Genomic DNA, 14,048 nt, shown 5'->3' with positions numbered 1-14,048 from the left:
TGCCCTTAACAAGGGCAAACTGGAAGTGGAGAAATAAGGCCAGGATTTAGTGTTTTTCTATATTCAATGTTTCAGTTGTCCATGACAGGAGCTCTCTAGATAGAAAGAGAAATTACTATGTCTCATCTACCTTACCATTTGACCAAAGAACAATAGCCCTGAGAATATTAGATGCTCCACCAATGACACACTAAGGAGTAAAGCCAGTATGGACCTGTGTCAGCCCTTTTCTTGTCCAGGGGTCATTCTACTCTCCCCATTTTTCAAACTCAGGGATGTACAGAAAAAAAATAGTAATTCAAATGCTTTGTACTAAAATGAGATTACATGTATAATTATTGCGGAGTTTCTGCATGTATTTAATTTTCTATCTCTAAATTGCCCAAATAGTAACTTTTAATTAAATATTAAATTCTAAATATTCTAAATGTGAGAAAACTTCTCGTATACCAATACAAAGAAGAAGCCTGACCAAGAAAGCTCTTTTTCTCTCTTCTCCCTAAGTATCCTTATTTTCTTACAGTTAGAATAATATATAAACCACAAACTAAGTTGTTGGATTCCACCAACAGTCCACAACTAAAAGAGTAATATACAGAACACATATACACACAATAATAAAAACTCATTTTGTTTTGTTTTATTTATTTAGAAAATTAAATTTAACAGGGTGACATGGATCAACAAGAGTACATAAATTTTGGGTAAATATCTCCACATCATTTGAACAGTTGATTATATTGTATAGCCATCACCCAAAGTCAAATCATTTTCTGTCAGTTTATATTTGTCCCTCTTTATACCCTCTACCAACTCCCTCCCCCTCCCTCACATCCCTTTTCCTCTGCTAACCACTGCACTCTTATCTATGTCCATGAGTTTCAATTTTATGTCCCACCTATGTATGGAATCATAGAGTTCCTAGCTTTTTCTGATTTATTTATTTCACTCAGTATAATGTTATCAAGGTCAATCCACATTGTCGTAAATGATTCTGTCATCAGTTCTTATGGTAGTATTCCATTGTATATATGTACCACATCTTCTTTATTCAATCCTCTATCAAAGGGCACTTTGGTTGTTTTAATGTCTTGACCACTGTGAATAATACTGCAGTGATCATGGGGGTGTGTGTGTCTTTACATACCAATGTTTTCTAGGTTTTGGGGAATATACCCAGTACAGTAGAGGGATTACTGGGTCACATGGTAGTTCTAATCTTAATTTTTTTGAGGAACCACCATACTTTTTCCCATAATGGTTGTACTAATTTACATTTTCACCATGAGTAGAATACTTTTTCTCCACAGCCTCTCCAACAGTTGTTATTACCTGTCTTGTTGATAATAGCCAATCTAACCAGTCTGAGGTGGTATCTCATTGTAGTTTTGATTTGCATTTCTTGAATAGCTAGTGAAGATGAGCACATTTTTATATATCTGTTGGCCATTTGTGTTTTTTCTTGGGAGAAGTGTCGGTCAGGTCCTCTCCTTATTTTTTAATTGGACTGTTTGTTTGTTGGTTTTGTGAGTTTTTTATATTTTAGATATTAACCACTTATTGGAGTTGGTGTTTGCAAATATCATCTCCCATTTAGTTGGCTGCTTTGTTGTCAGTTTCTTTTGCTGTACAGAAGCTTCTGAGTTTGATATAGTCCTGTTCATTTATTTTTGCCTTTATTTCCCTTGTCTTTGAGGTCAAATTCATAAATTGTTCTCTATGGTCAAGGTCTGTAAGTTTAGTACCTATGTTTTCTTCTGTGTAATTTATTATTTCAGACCTTATATTTAGGTCTTGGATCCATTTTGAGTTAATTTTGTGCAAGGGGACAAACTGTAGTCAGTTTCATTCGTTTGCATGCAGCTATCCAATTTTCTCAGCAGTTTATTGAAGAGGTTTTCTTTTCTCCACTGTAAGTTTTTGGCTCCTTTGTTAAAGATGATTTGCCCATATATATGTGGTTTTATTTCTGGGCTCTTGATTCTGTTCTGTTGGTCTGTGAGTCTGTTTTTCTGCCAATACCTTGCTGTTTTGATTATTGTGGCTCTGTAGCATAATTTGAAGTCAGGTATTGTAATGCCTTTGGCTTCGTTCTTTTTTTTTTCCTCAGGAGTGCTTTGGCTATTCTGGGTTTTTTATAGTTCCTTACAAACCTGGTGATTTTTTTGTCCCATTTCTTTATAAAATGACATTAAAATTTTGATGGGAATTGCATTAATTTTGTACATTGCTTTGAGTAATATGGCCATTTTAACTATATTTATTCTTCCTATTCAAGAACGTGGCATATTTTTCTATTTCATTGTGTCTTTTTTTATTTCCTTTAATAATGCTTTGTAGTTTTTGGTTTATAGAGCCTTTATATTTTTTGTTATGTTTATTCCTAGGCATTTTTTTATTGTTGTTGTTGAAACTGTAAAAGGGATTATGTTTTTGAGTTAATTTTTTGAAGTTTCATTATCGGTGTATATGAAAGCAATAGACTTCTGTATATTAATTTTGTATCCTGCAACCTTTCTGTATTGATTTATTGTTTCTAATAGTTTTTTTGTGGAGTCTTTGAGGCTTTCTATATATAGGATCATGTCATCTGCAAAAAGTGAAACCTTGACTTCTTCTTTTCCAGTATGAATGCCTTTTATTTCTTTCTCTTGTCTGATTGCTCTGGCTAAACCTTCCAGCACTATGTTGAATACAAATGGAGAGAGAGGGCAACCTGTCTTGTTTGTGATTTTAGAGGGAATGCTTTCACTTTTTCACCATTTAGTATGACATCAGTTGATGGTTTGCCATACATGGCTTTTATTATGTAAAGGAATTTTCCTTCTATACCCATTTATTTAGAGTTTCAAACATAAAGGGATGTTTAATACCTTATTAAATACCTTCTCTGCATCTATTGATAGGATCATATGATTTTTGTTCTTTGTTTTGTTGATATAGTGTATTATGTGAATTGATTTATGTATATTGAACCATCTTTGTGCTCCTGTGATGAATACCACTTGATCGTGATGTATTATTTTTTAAATGTGTTGTTGTATTTGATTTGCTACTTTTTTGTTTAGGATTTTTACATCTGTATTCATTAAATATATTCTGTATTTATTTATTTATTCATTCATTTACTTTTAGCAATAGAGACAGAGACAGAGAGGGAGACAGATAGGAAAAGACAGACAGGAAAGGAGAGAGATTTGAAACATCGATTCTTCTTTGTGGTCTCTTAGTTGTTCATTGATTGCTTTCTTATATGTACCTTGATGGGAGTGGGGTGGGCTTCAGCCAATCCAGTGACTACTTGCTCAAGCCAGCGACCTTAGACTCAAGCCAGTGACCTTGGACTTAAAGCCAGTGACCATGGAGTCATGTCTATAATCCTATGCTCAAGCCAGCAACCCCATACTCAAGCTGGTGAGCCCACACTCAAGCCAGCAACCTTGGGGTTTCAAACTTGAAACCTTGCATCCCAGGTTGATACTCTATTCACTGCTTCACCACCTGGTTAGGTTGTATTTTTTTATTTTTATTTTTTATTGTCCTTGACAGGTTTTGGTATGAGAGTTATGCTGGCCTCATAAAATGTGTTTGGAAGTATTATTTCTTCTTCAATTTTTTGTAAGGCTTTGAGAAGGATAGGGACCAAATATTCTATGAATGTTTGGTAGAATTCACTAGTGTAGCTAACTGGTCTAGACTTTTATTTTTGTGGTAGTGTTCAATAGTTGTTTCTATTTCCTTCCTGCTTATGGGTATATTTAGGTTTTCCACTTCCTGGTGACTCAGTCTAGGAAGATTGTACAGTTCTAAGAATTTATCCATTTCTTCTAGATTGTTGAATTTGGTGGCATATAGTTTTTCATAGTATTTATTCTACATTGATCCTTTGTATATCTATTATATCTGTGGTAGTTTCTTCTCTTTCACTTTGGATTTTGTTTATATGAGTCCTTTCTTTTTTTTCTTAGTGAGTCTAACCAGGTGTTTGTCAATTTTATTGATGTTTTTTAAGAACCAGGTCTTTGTTGTATTAACTTTTTCTATAGTTTTTCTCTTTTCGATTTCATTAATTTCTGCTCTAATTTTTATTATTTTCTTTTTTCTGATTTTGATTTGAATTTGTCCTTTTTCTAGTTTCTTAACATGTGATGTTAAGTTGTTTACTTGGGCTCTCTCTTGTTTCTTTATATAAGCCTGTAATGATATGAACTTTCCTCTTATTAATGCTTTTGCTGCATCCCAGAAGTTTTGATATGTCGTGTTGTCATTTTCATTTGTCTATATATATATTTTGACCTCTGATTTATTTATTATTTGATCCAGTCATTTTTTAGAAGTATGTTGTTTAATTTCCACATTTTTGTGGGATTATTTACTTCTTTTTTTACAATTGAATTCTAATTTCAAAGTCTATGGTAAAAAATATGCTTCATATAATTTGTTGATGTTAGTTGTATGGCCCAAAATATGGTCTATTTTTGAGAATGTTCCATGTATACTGTAGAAAAATGTATACTCTAAAGTTCTGGAATAAAATGTCCTGTAGATGTCTATTATGTGCACTTGGTCTAGTGTGTCATTTTTTCTTTATTGTGCCAATATTTCTTTATTGATTTTCTGTTTGAATGAATGATCTAAAACCATCAATCATTTGTTGAGATTTCCAGGTATGATTGTTTTTCTTTCTGCTTCTATTTTTAGATTAGTTAGTATATAGCTTATATATATATTTTGATGCTTTCTGGTTTGGTGCATATATATTAAGAAATGTTATGTCTTCTAGATATAATGTCACCTTTATCATTATGAAATGACCATCTTTGTCTCTGGTTACCTTAGTTGTCTTGTAGTCAGTATTGTCAGATATAAGTATGGCTACAGCTGTTTTTCTTTGGATATTATTTGCTTGAAGAATTGTTTTCCAATATTTTACTTTGAATCCATTTTTATCCTTGTAGCTTAATCCATATCTTGAAGGCAGTATACTGTTGGAGTTTTGCTTCTTGATTCAATCTGCTACTCTGTGCCTCTTTATTAGTGAGTTCAATCCATTTACATTTAGGGTAATTATTGACACGAGGATTTCCTATAGCCATTTTATATATTTCTTTCTGATAGCTCTGTGTCTCAATTGGTTCTTCTCTTTTGTTTTTCTGTCAGTTGTTTTTGTTTAGTGGTATTTCATACTTCTTTCCCCTGTTTCTTCTTTTTTTAAACTATGTGTTTTAGTAGTGGCATTTTCAAGGGTGGTTACCATTATGTTATTAAAAGAAAAATTGTCATATTTACAATAGTTCATTATCTCATGAGTGCTTCTGTACTCCATCCTCCTTTGCTGCTGCTAATCTTTATTTTAGTATTTCCTGTAGTGGGGGTTTTCTGATAATAAATTCCCTCAGCTTCTGTATGTCTGTTAGGGTTTTCAATTCCCCTTCATATTTGAAGGATAGCTTTGAAGGATATAGTATTCTTGGCTGGTAGTTCCTCTCTTTCAGTACATTAAATGTTCGGGTCCACTCTCTTCTGGCTTGTAGAGTTTCTGCTGAGAAATCTGATGATAGCTTAATGGGCTTTTCTTTATATGTTATATTCTTCTTCTCCCTAGCTGTTTTGAGGATTCTTTCTTTGTCACTGATTTGTGATAATTTCATTACAATGTGCCTTTGAGTAAGTGTTTAGGTTGAGGTAACTCAGTGTTCTGTTTGCTTCTTGGATTTGAGGTTTTAGCTCTTTCCACAGACTTGGGAAGTTCTCATCTATTATTTGTTTCAATGTGTTCTCCATTCCCTTTTCCTTCTTTTCTCCTTCTAATATACTCATTATCCTTATATTGCTCTTTCTGATGTAGTCAGACAATTCTTGTAGGGCTTTCTCATTATTTTTAATTTGTGAGTCTCGCTCTTCTTCTCTCTATAGTATCTCTAGTTGCTTGTCTTCAATGTCACTAATTTTCTTCTCTATCTGGCCTTTTCTATTAGCTAAGCTTGTTACCTCATTTTTCAGTTTGTGTATTGAGTTTTTCATCCCTGTCTGGTTGTTCTTATAGTTTCAATTTCCTTGGTGAAGTACTCTTTTTGTTCATTAAGTTGTTTTTTGAGCTCATTAAATTGCCTTTCAGTGTTTTCTTGTATCTTATTGAATATTTTTAGAACTTCAATTTGAATTCTCTGTCATATAGCTCCAAGGTTTCCATGTAATTGATATTTTTTTTCTGGAGATTTTTTATCATCTATCTGAACTATGTCTCTGTCTTGTATATCTATATTTGATTTATTTTTTCTTGATGGCATTTGAGAATGGTATTTTTAATAACACTAACAAGAGATAACTAAAAATGTAAATAATAAAAATCAAAATAAAAAATACAGTGAAAGTATAAAAATTCTATAAATAATGATAAGTAGAACAAAAACTACAGATAACAAAAATCAGAAACTGAGGAAAAATAAAAGAAACAGAAAATTAAAGTAAAAAAAAACAAGCAAAACACTACAAAAATAAATATGAGTCCAAAATATAATATTTTTATGAAAAATAATGTTCAGATGAGAGGGAAAAAAAAGAGAAAGAAAAAATAAAAAGAAGAGAGAGGGGGAAGAAAAGAGAAGAAAGAGAAAAAAGAAGTAAAAGAGAAAGTGTCAGAAATGGAGTCCGTGCAAAAACCAAGAATAAAAAATATAACAAGGATAAAGAAGTTCAAACTGAAAAAAGATAAAGAAAAAAAAGGAAACAAGAAAAAGTTAGAAAAAACATAAAAAATGTATTTTTTTCTAGTTTTGAGAGGTAATTTATTTCTTTTTCTGGCAGAAGGCACTGTACTACAAGATTTGCCCATGTGAGATTCTTGGGCAGAGTTCTGCTGAGGCATTGCTGTAGTGATGATGCAGGCAAGGCTGCAGTCCCATTGGTAGGAGGGGCTTATTGTTAGGACTTTGAAATTTTATGGCTCTAGTAGTGGCCCTCTTGGGGCCTCCAGCACCCCTCCCCACATCCCAAAAAAGCAAGAGATCAAGTGCCTAGGCTCTCCTACTTCTCACAGGAAAGAGCAGCCTGGAGACCCAGCTGAGAGGGGTCCACCACTTGCCACTGTTCACACAGCTATAGGACCAATGTGGACTGGAAGGCTGGGGTGACACAGTCTGGTCCTTCCTCTGATACTAATCTAAGCACTCAAAGTGCAGCCCTGGGCAGGGTAGGGGCTGTGCACTATGAGGTGGTGCCTGAACTTCGGGAACAGATGGGGTACAGATCACAGATTAAGTGCTTCTGCGCATCACACAGGCTAAACTCCACTAACCGTGTGGGCAGATCAAGTGCGCCTCAGCACCGCGTGGGCTGATCTGCTCTGGCTATTCACATGCAGTTCTTAGGAGTGGCCCACATGCTTTGTGGGCACCCAGTGCCTGCAATCACAAACAGGTGCAGCAGATGCTGGGAAATGGCCCTGCTCCAGGTCTTTGTTGCCGGCCTTATTTCAGCTCATTCCTCTCAGTATCTCCTCTTCTCCCAGCTTTGAGACAATGCCTACACTAACAGTGCCTCCCTCCCTCAGATCAGTGTGGAAAGAGAAAAACTCAGTCCTCTGGCTTTTTTCTTCTGTGAGCAGATTCTATCTTTTGCCCACCTTCTCGTGCAATCATAATTTTGTCTATCTGGTGTGTGTGTATTTCAAGTTCATCTAGGTTTTTTTCTCCGCATATAGTTGTAGAATTTGTTGAAATTTCAAGGAGAGAGATCAGAAGTATCTCTCACGCTGTCATTTCTCTGCCATCACTCCAAGAGGCTTTGTCTATTTTTCATTGTTCTCTACAACCCTACAAAATAAGATTTATCATTGGATTTCTCAGATAATGAAAATATCAAGAGGAAGCCTCAAGGTGAAGGTTACACAGAGAATGAGGTGGTTAGTACTAGTTCAATCCAACTCCTGAGCATGAGCTTCTTGCCATCTTGGCCTGCCTTGTAGGTATGAGTAGATGTGGTACTAGAACACTCAATCAGCTATGAAGATGAAAAGAACTGGCAAATTTCCGACATAATTTGAAGAAACCAATACTTTGTGTTGGGTATAAAGAATGAATTGGAAATAAAGAGTGAAGGAAAACATGACACAATGATGTTGCCAGAATATTTTCTAGAGGTCATTGGCTAGTGTTATTAGAAAAAGGCAGTAAGTGCAGTTTGGGCCATGTGAAGGTAAAGATCAAATATACATGTTTTCTTATTGGAATAGGATAGTAAGGCTGGGCACAAGATGTGGAAGACACTTGTCCAGGATGACATGAGATTGTTGGGTGCTGATAGGAATTGGGGCCATTTCCATCTGATCACGAAGAGGCTGTCCATGTATAAGTCCTGAAGGTTTGGTGTACTATTTCCCAGGTTCCTAAACTCAGCTGTATAATTCAAAACCATTCAAATCCTATTGATCATTTCTCCACATCCTGTCTGAGAATCGCTTTGTCTTAGTAGCCTCCATTCTTTACCTAGGTCAGTCTATTTAGCTTTTCCTAATTTTCTTCAATCTTACTTAGCATGTGATAGTAGACTAATAAATGAGTAATACTTGGACTATGTTAATGTCACTGCAGTCTCATTAGCCAGAAGCTACCTGAAAGCTATTCTGATTGCCTTGACTTCCAAGAGGGCTACCAGCTCTATGAGTTATATGACTAAGTCATTTGTGTGGAATTATTTATTGTGTGTTTTATTTAAGGGTCTTTTACATCTGCATTTGAGCATTTGTAGAGAAATATAAGCCTTATGGGCCCTTTATATTTCAATAATTCAAATAGCTAGAAAAGAACTGCAGCTGAAGACAACAGATGAATACTTCTGGACACAAAATGGAATGAATGGCTAAGTTCTTTTTTATAATTTTTCAAGCTAAATAATGAGTGAAAGATAAACAAATAATGATGCAAATAGTGCAAAACCAAATTAAGTTTGAGGTTTCTGTTCCTTCTGATTTAATAATAAGTAATCTAAATAGTTATCAACTGGGGAGAGTAAAGAAGTGATACTATAAAAATAAATACCTTTCTTTAGCTGGTGTCTTTTGTCCCTGTGTGTTATTTCAGTAAGAGAAAGGCTTGCTACCTAAGGCTACCCAAGGCATGCTTTGTGAAATGAGTCCCCAAGAAGCAAGGAAAGCATTAGTTAAATGAGAAAGGAGATAGTTTCATCCCAGCCATCCCTTGTGAGGAAGAAAATCTTGGAACATATAAGATACTCTGTTTTATTAAAAGTTGAGAATCTGTCCAAAACCAATCCCAGGTATGTCCTTCCTTCCTTCCTTCCTTCCTTCCTTCCTTCCTTCCTTCCTTCCTTCCTTCCTTCCTTCCTTCCTTCCTTCCTTTTTTCCTTTTTTCCTTCCTTCCTCCCTCCCTCCCTCCCTCTCTCTCTCTCTCTCTCTCTCTCTCTTTCTTTCTTTCTTTCTTTCTTTCTTTCTTTCTTTCTTTCTTTCTTTCTTTCTTTCTAGAAATTTTGAAAGTGAAGAACAAATTTGTTTTTTACTTATTTTTTGTTTAAAAATAACTTTTTTAAAAATGAAGATTCTGTGTTACAGTAGTTATGAATGAAATTTCATGGCTAGTACATGTCATTAGTAAACACACTAATGAGACTCAGGCAACTTTAAAAAGAGAAAAGTGGCCCTGGCTGGTTGGCTCAGTGGCAGAGCATTACTCCTGCATGTGGTTGTTCTGGGTTTGATTCCCAGTTAGAGAACACAGTAGAAGCGACCATCTGCTTCTTCACCCCTTCTCCCTCTCCCTTCTCTCTCTCTCTCTTCCCCTCCTGCAGCCATGGCTTGGTTGGAGTAAGTTGGCCCCAGGCGCTGAGGATGACTCCATGGCCTCCTCTCAGGAGCTAAAATAGCTCATTTGCCAAGCAATGGAACAATGTCCAGAAGGGCAGGCATCGCCCCATAGTGGGTTTGCTGTGTGGATCCCAGTTGGGGCACATGCAGGAGTCTGTCTTTCTGTCTCCCTACTTCTCACTTAAGAAAAATTAAAAAAATAAAATAAAAAAAGAGAGAAAAATCTTTAGATTCAGGTTTTGTTTTTACTTTTCTGTCTCCTGTTCCTTAGCTCAGCATCCAGGCCAGGAAATAGCTTCAATGGCTTCCCAGTCTCATTATTCCAGAAAGCAGCCCTGGGAATTCACCTTAGACTCCCAGACCTGGAAGCTAGACCTGCACAGAGGCTCAGTGCTGTTAATCCAATGCAGGTTGGCTGTCCATAGTTACAGAAAAAACACGGAATGGAAATCATTTCCCAGTGGTTTTTCCAAAGCAGCCCTGGGAAAATGAAACATTGACCATTCTCACCTTGAGAATAATTATCTTTGCTTTTTAATAATAAAACACAATTGCCACAATTTTACTGTTAGAATTGTGGGTAAATGAATAGCTTGTATCTAAAACCCTTAAAACCTATTTCTTCTTTATATACATTTTCCCCTGCTGCCAGGCACAGTAATATGGCTTTAATTTTTTTTCAGTAAGTACAATTGATTCAACTAATTAATCCAATTTGATTAAGGATAATAGACAGAATTTGCTAATGGCATTAACAGATACTGTTTATTTATTTATTCACAGTGTGTACTCAATTCCACCCTCCATTTTTCCACCCCTATCCCACTCCATTAAGTGAAGCCAGCTGTGGGATTTGTTGCAGACCCCAGAGACGTGGGAGATAGCAAAACTGATGAATGGAGAAATTGCTGGCTGGAGGATCATGGTGTCAGCAGTAGTGCTGGATCTCTACTTGGAGAAAGGTCTTGATGCCACTAATTGATGCCCTTCTGAGTGCTTAAATGACTTTTTCTAACTCCCAGACAACTTCTAGGCCTTGAAATGATAACTTGTGAAAATGAGCTGTCTTCCCTATGTGCAGTTAATATTTAAATCGGCTGAACCTTTACATCCAACTTTTATGTCTTTGCATGTTGTCCATAGTTTATAGAAAGAAACTGAGATTCAGACAGAGCTATCAAATTAGGAAGCAGCAGAGCTGGGATTTGAACCAAACTCTGCTCTTGCCTGTTGCTTATTCACACAACCATGTTGCCGTCCTATAGTTAGCAATAACTTTAGAAAATTACAAAGGTATGTTGTTCTTCATGCTCATCATGTGTCTCTGCTTTGTAATATATGTATCATTCAATAAGTCTTTGCATCACAATGATAGAATTCCTGTGGATACTTTCATTTTTACATTTACTTTCAAGGTTGCTCTTAAAGTTCTGTAGAATTATATGTGGACCCTTAAATAAATCATTTCCTCTGATCTTTCATTACTGAGAAGTTATTTCTGCAACATTACTGACTGAAATGAGCACACAGTCATGAAGTTTGGCATTGTGAACAGACAATGAACAGGCCATGTTTTCATTTGAATAGATTCACTTGAAAGTCAGATGCAGTTGTGGATTCCTCAGTACCCTACTTTGGGCCTCTGAGTTGGTACTGGATATCTGTGTATTTTTGTGAGTAGCAATTAGGTCAGCTAAACAAAACTACATTTCCTGACCGGCCTTCCTGAAGGGTGGATGTAGGATAGTTCTGGCCATCAGATATGGCAGAAGTCAGTTTGTTGGGTTTTTGTGAAAGCTCCTTCATAGGAAGACAGAAGGCTGGAACATTGCTTTTGCCTTTCCTTTCCCTCTTTCATCATAAAATATGGGGTTACAGTTTAAGGCTGAAGGTGGCATGGGAGCCAGCTTGCTCCTGTGACAAAGAGAATGGTCTCTTAGGATGATTGAGCAGAGGACTGAAAAAACCTGAGACACCTTGATACTGTAAGCTGCTGTCTTATCCCTGGAGCTTCTTCACTGCAGTCTGATTATTGTGTGGAAAGACACACTCTTTGCTTTAAGTGGTCTTACCTAAGTCATCTTATGTGTAACTGAAAGTTATCTCTAACTGATATACTGTGTCTTTTATTTAATTTTTTTTTTTATTTTTGTATTTTTCTGAAGCTGGAAATGGGGAGAGACAGTCAGACAGACTCCCGCATGTGCCCGACCGGGATCCACCCGGCACGCCCACCAGGGGGCGACGCTCTGCCCACCAGGGGGCGATGCTCTGCCCCTCCGGGGCGTCGCTCTGTTGTGACCAGAGCCACTCCAGCGCCGGGGGCAGAGGCCGAGGAGCCATCCCCAGCGCCCGGGCCATCTTTGCTCCAATGGAGCCTTGGCTGCGGGAGGGGAAGAGAGAGACAGAGAGGAAGGAGGGGGGGTGGAGAAGCAAAGGGGCGCTTCTCCTGTGTGCCCTGGCCGGGAATTGAACCTGGGTCCCCCGCATGCCAGGCTGACGCTCTACCACTGAGCCAACCGGCCAGGGCCTTATTTTATTTTTTATACTGTCTTTTATTTATTGACTTATTTTTTGTTTTGAAATTAAATTTAATGGGGTGACAATGATCAATAAGGTATATAAATTTCAGGTAAACATCTATAGCATGTGAGCTGTTGATTGCATTGTGTACCCATCACCTAAAGTCAAATCATTTTTTATCATTGTATGTTTGGCTCTCTTTCTCCCCTAACCCTCTCCCCTGGGTAACTACTCACTAAGATTTCTCTTTGCTAAAGTTCCTGTTGAAGCAGTTGAGTTCTAAGGAGTGGTACTGGTCTATCTCTCACCTATGTAATCTCACCTTGTAGGCCTTTCAGGAATGCTACAGCTTTTCCATCACCAGCTTGCTTAGGGCAGTCAAAGATCAGAGAATGTAGACTTGTAGACTGCATTACTTCCCAAGTGTAGAAAATATACTTAACACCTTTCATAAGCAAAGGCAAACTATTGGAGTAGAGGAAAATTATTATCATAATTTATGGAGTAAGGCCATGCATCCTGGCATATTACATGCATGTAGCTTTGTGAAGAATCACTGGAGCGACAAGGCAGCATTTCCACTTGTTTTCCAGCTGACCTTTTTGGTGCTATCTCTGTCACCTGGTGAATGGATGTAGCACAGAGAGTGAGTCAGGACTCAATGACTTTCCTGGTACCTCTCCAGTCATATTTGCAGACATACCCAGTCTTGCTTTATTTTGTGTCAGAAGCCTTCTGGAATAAAGAAGTTTTTATATTTGGGATATAAAAAAATATACCCCAGATAAAAATATAACTGGGCTATATTTTTAAAGAGTTCTAAAATCTGGGATTTTATAGACTCTGTTGCTAGCTGTTCTTCCGTGGTTAGTTTAGAAGTTTCAGGTAATTCTCTATTCTAATAAGGAAGGTGTTTCTTGCCTGCTTCATCACAAGAAATGGCACAATGATATAAAACAACACAGTGGTGATTAGAGAAGATCATTCCTCTGCTTCATCTGAGAGCGTGTAATTGTCTGAAGTGGCTCCAGTACTCATGATTCCTCTTTAGCTAGCGGGAAGCAATCCTGGGAATCTTTGGGGTATTCTGGCTTGTCCTGTTACATAATCTATTACAAATACTTAAGTTAAGCTGAGACTTTGTTCCAGAAAAGCGTGCTGCACAGTACTGTTCTCCATTGCAAGTTGGTATCAGATTCTCTCCAATGCAACAGAGACTAAACGGGAGAGAGGGACAAAGTGAGGGGCTAAGTGAAAGGAAAAGAATGGCCTGAAAAACACTTTTTAAAAGGCACTGAAAAGAAACTTGGTCTTCTTCTGACTCTGTTGATATCTGCTGCTGATACAGCTTTTTCCCAAAATTTGCCTTTTTGACATGATTATTTAATACCAATTATCAGCCAAAATAATAAGTAGCAGAATTATACAAGTCAGAAAGAAAAAAAAAAAGCCTATGAGCTCCTCTGGATTGGGGTATTCAACTTGTTTCTATTTCCTGCCGGATTTTATGAACTGTAAAAGAGCACATTTAATGGCATTTTATTATTTTTTAATTAAAAACTTTTATTTAGAAAATTAAATTTAATCGGGTGACATTAATCATTTTAGTGACATTTTAGGGATGATTTCTAACTCATGCTTGATGCCTGTATTCCTTCAAGGGAGCTATATGCAATGTACAGAGACTTACACAGTGTGATTTTCA

The sequence above is a fragment of the Saccopteryx leptura genome, chromosome 3 (genome assembly GCF_036850995.1).
Source record: "Saccopteryx leptura isolate mSacLep1 chromosome 3, mSacLep1_pri_phased_curated, whole genome shotgun sequence".
NCBI classification, from domain to species: Eukaryota; Metazoa; Chordata; class Mammalia; order Chiroptera; family Emballonuridae; genus Saccopteryx; species Saccopteryx leptura.
Note: the sequence above shows the minus strand (reverse complement) of the source record.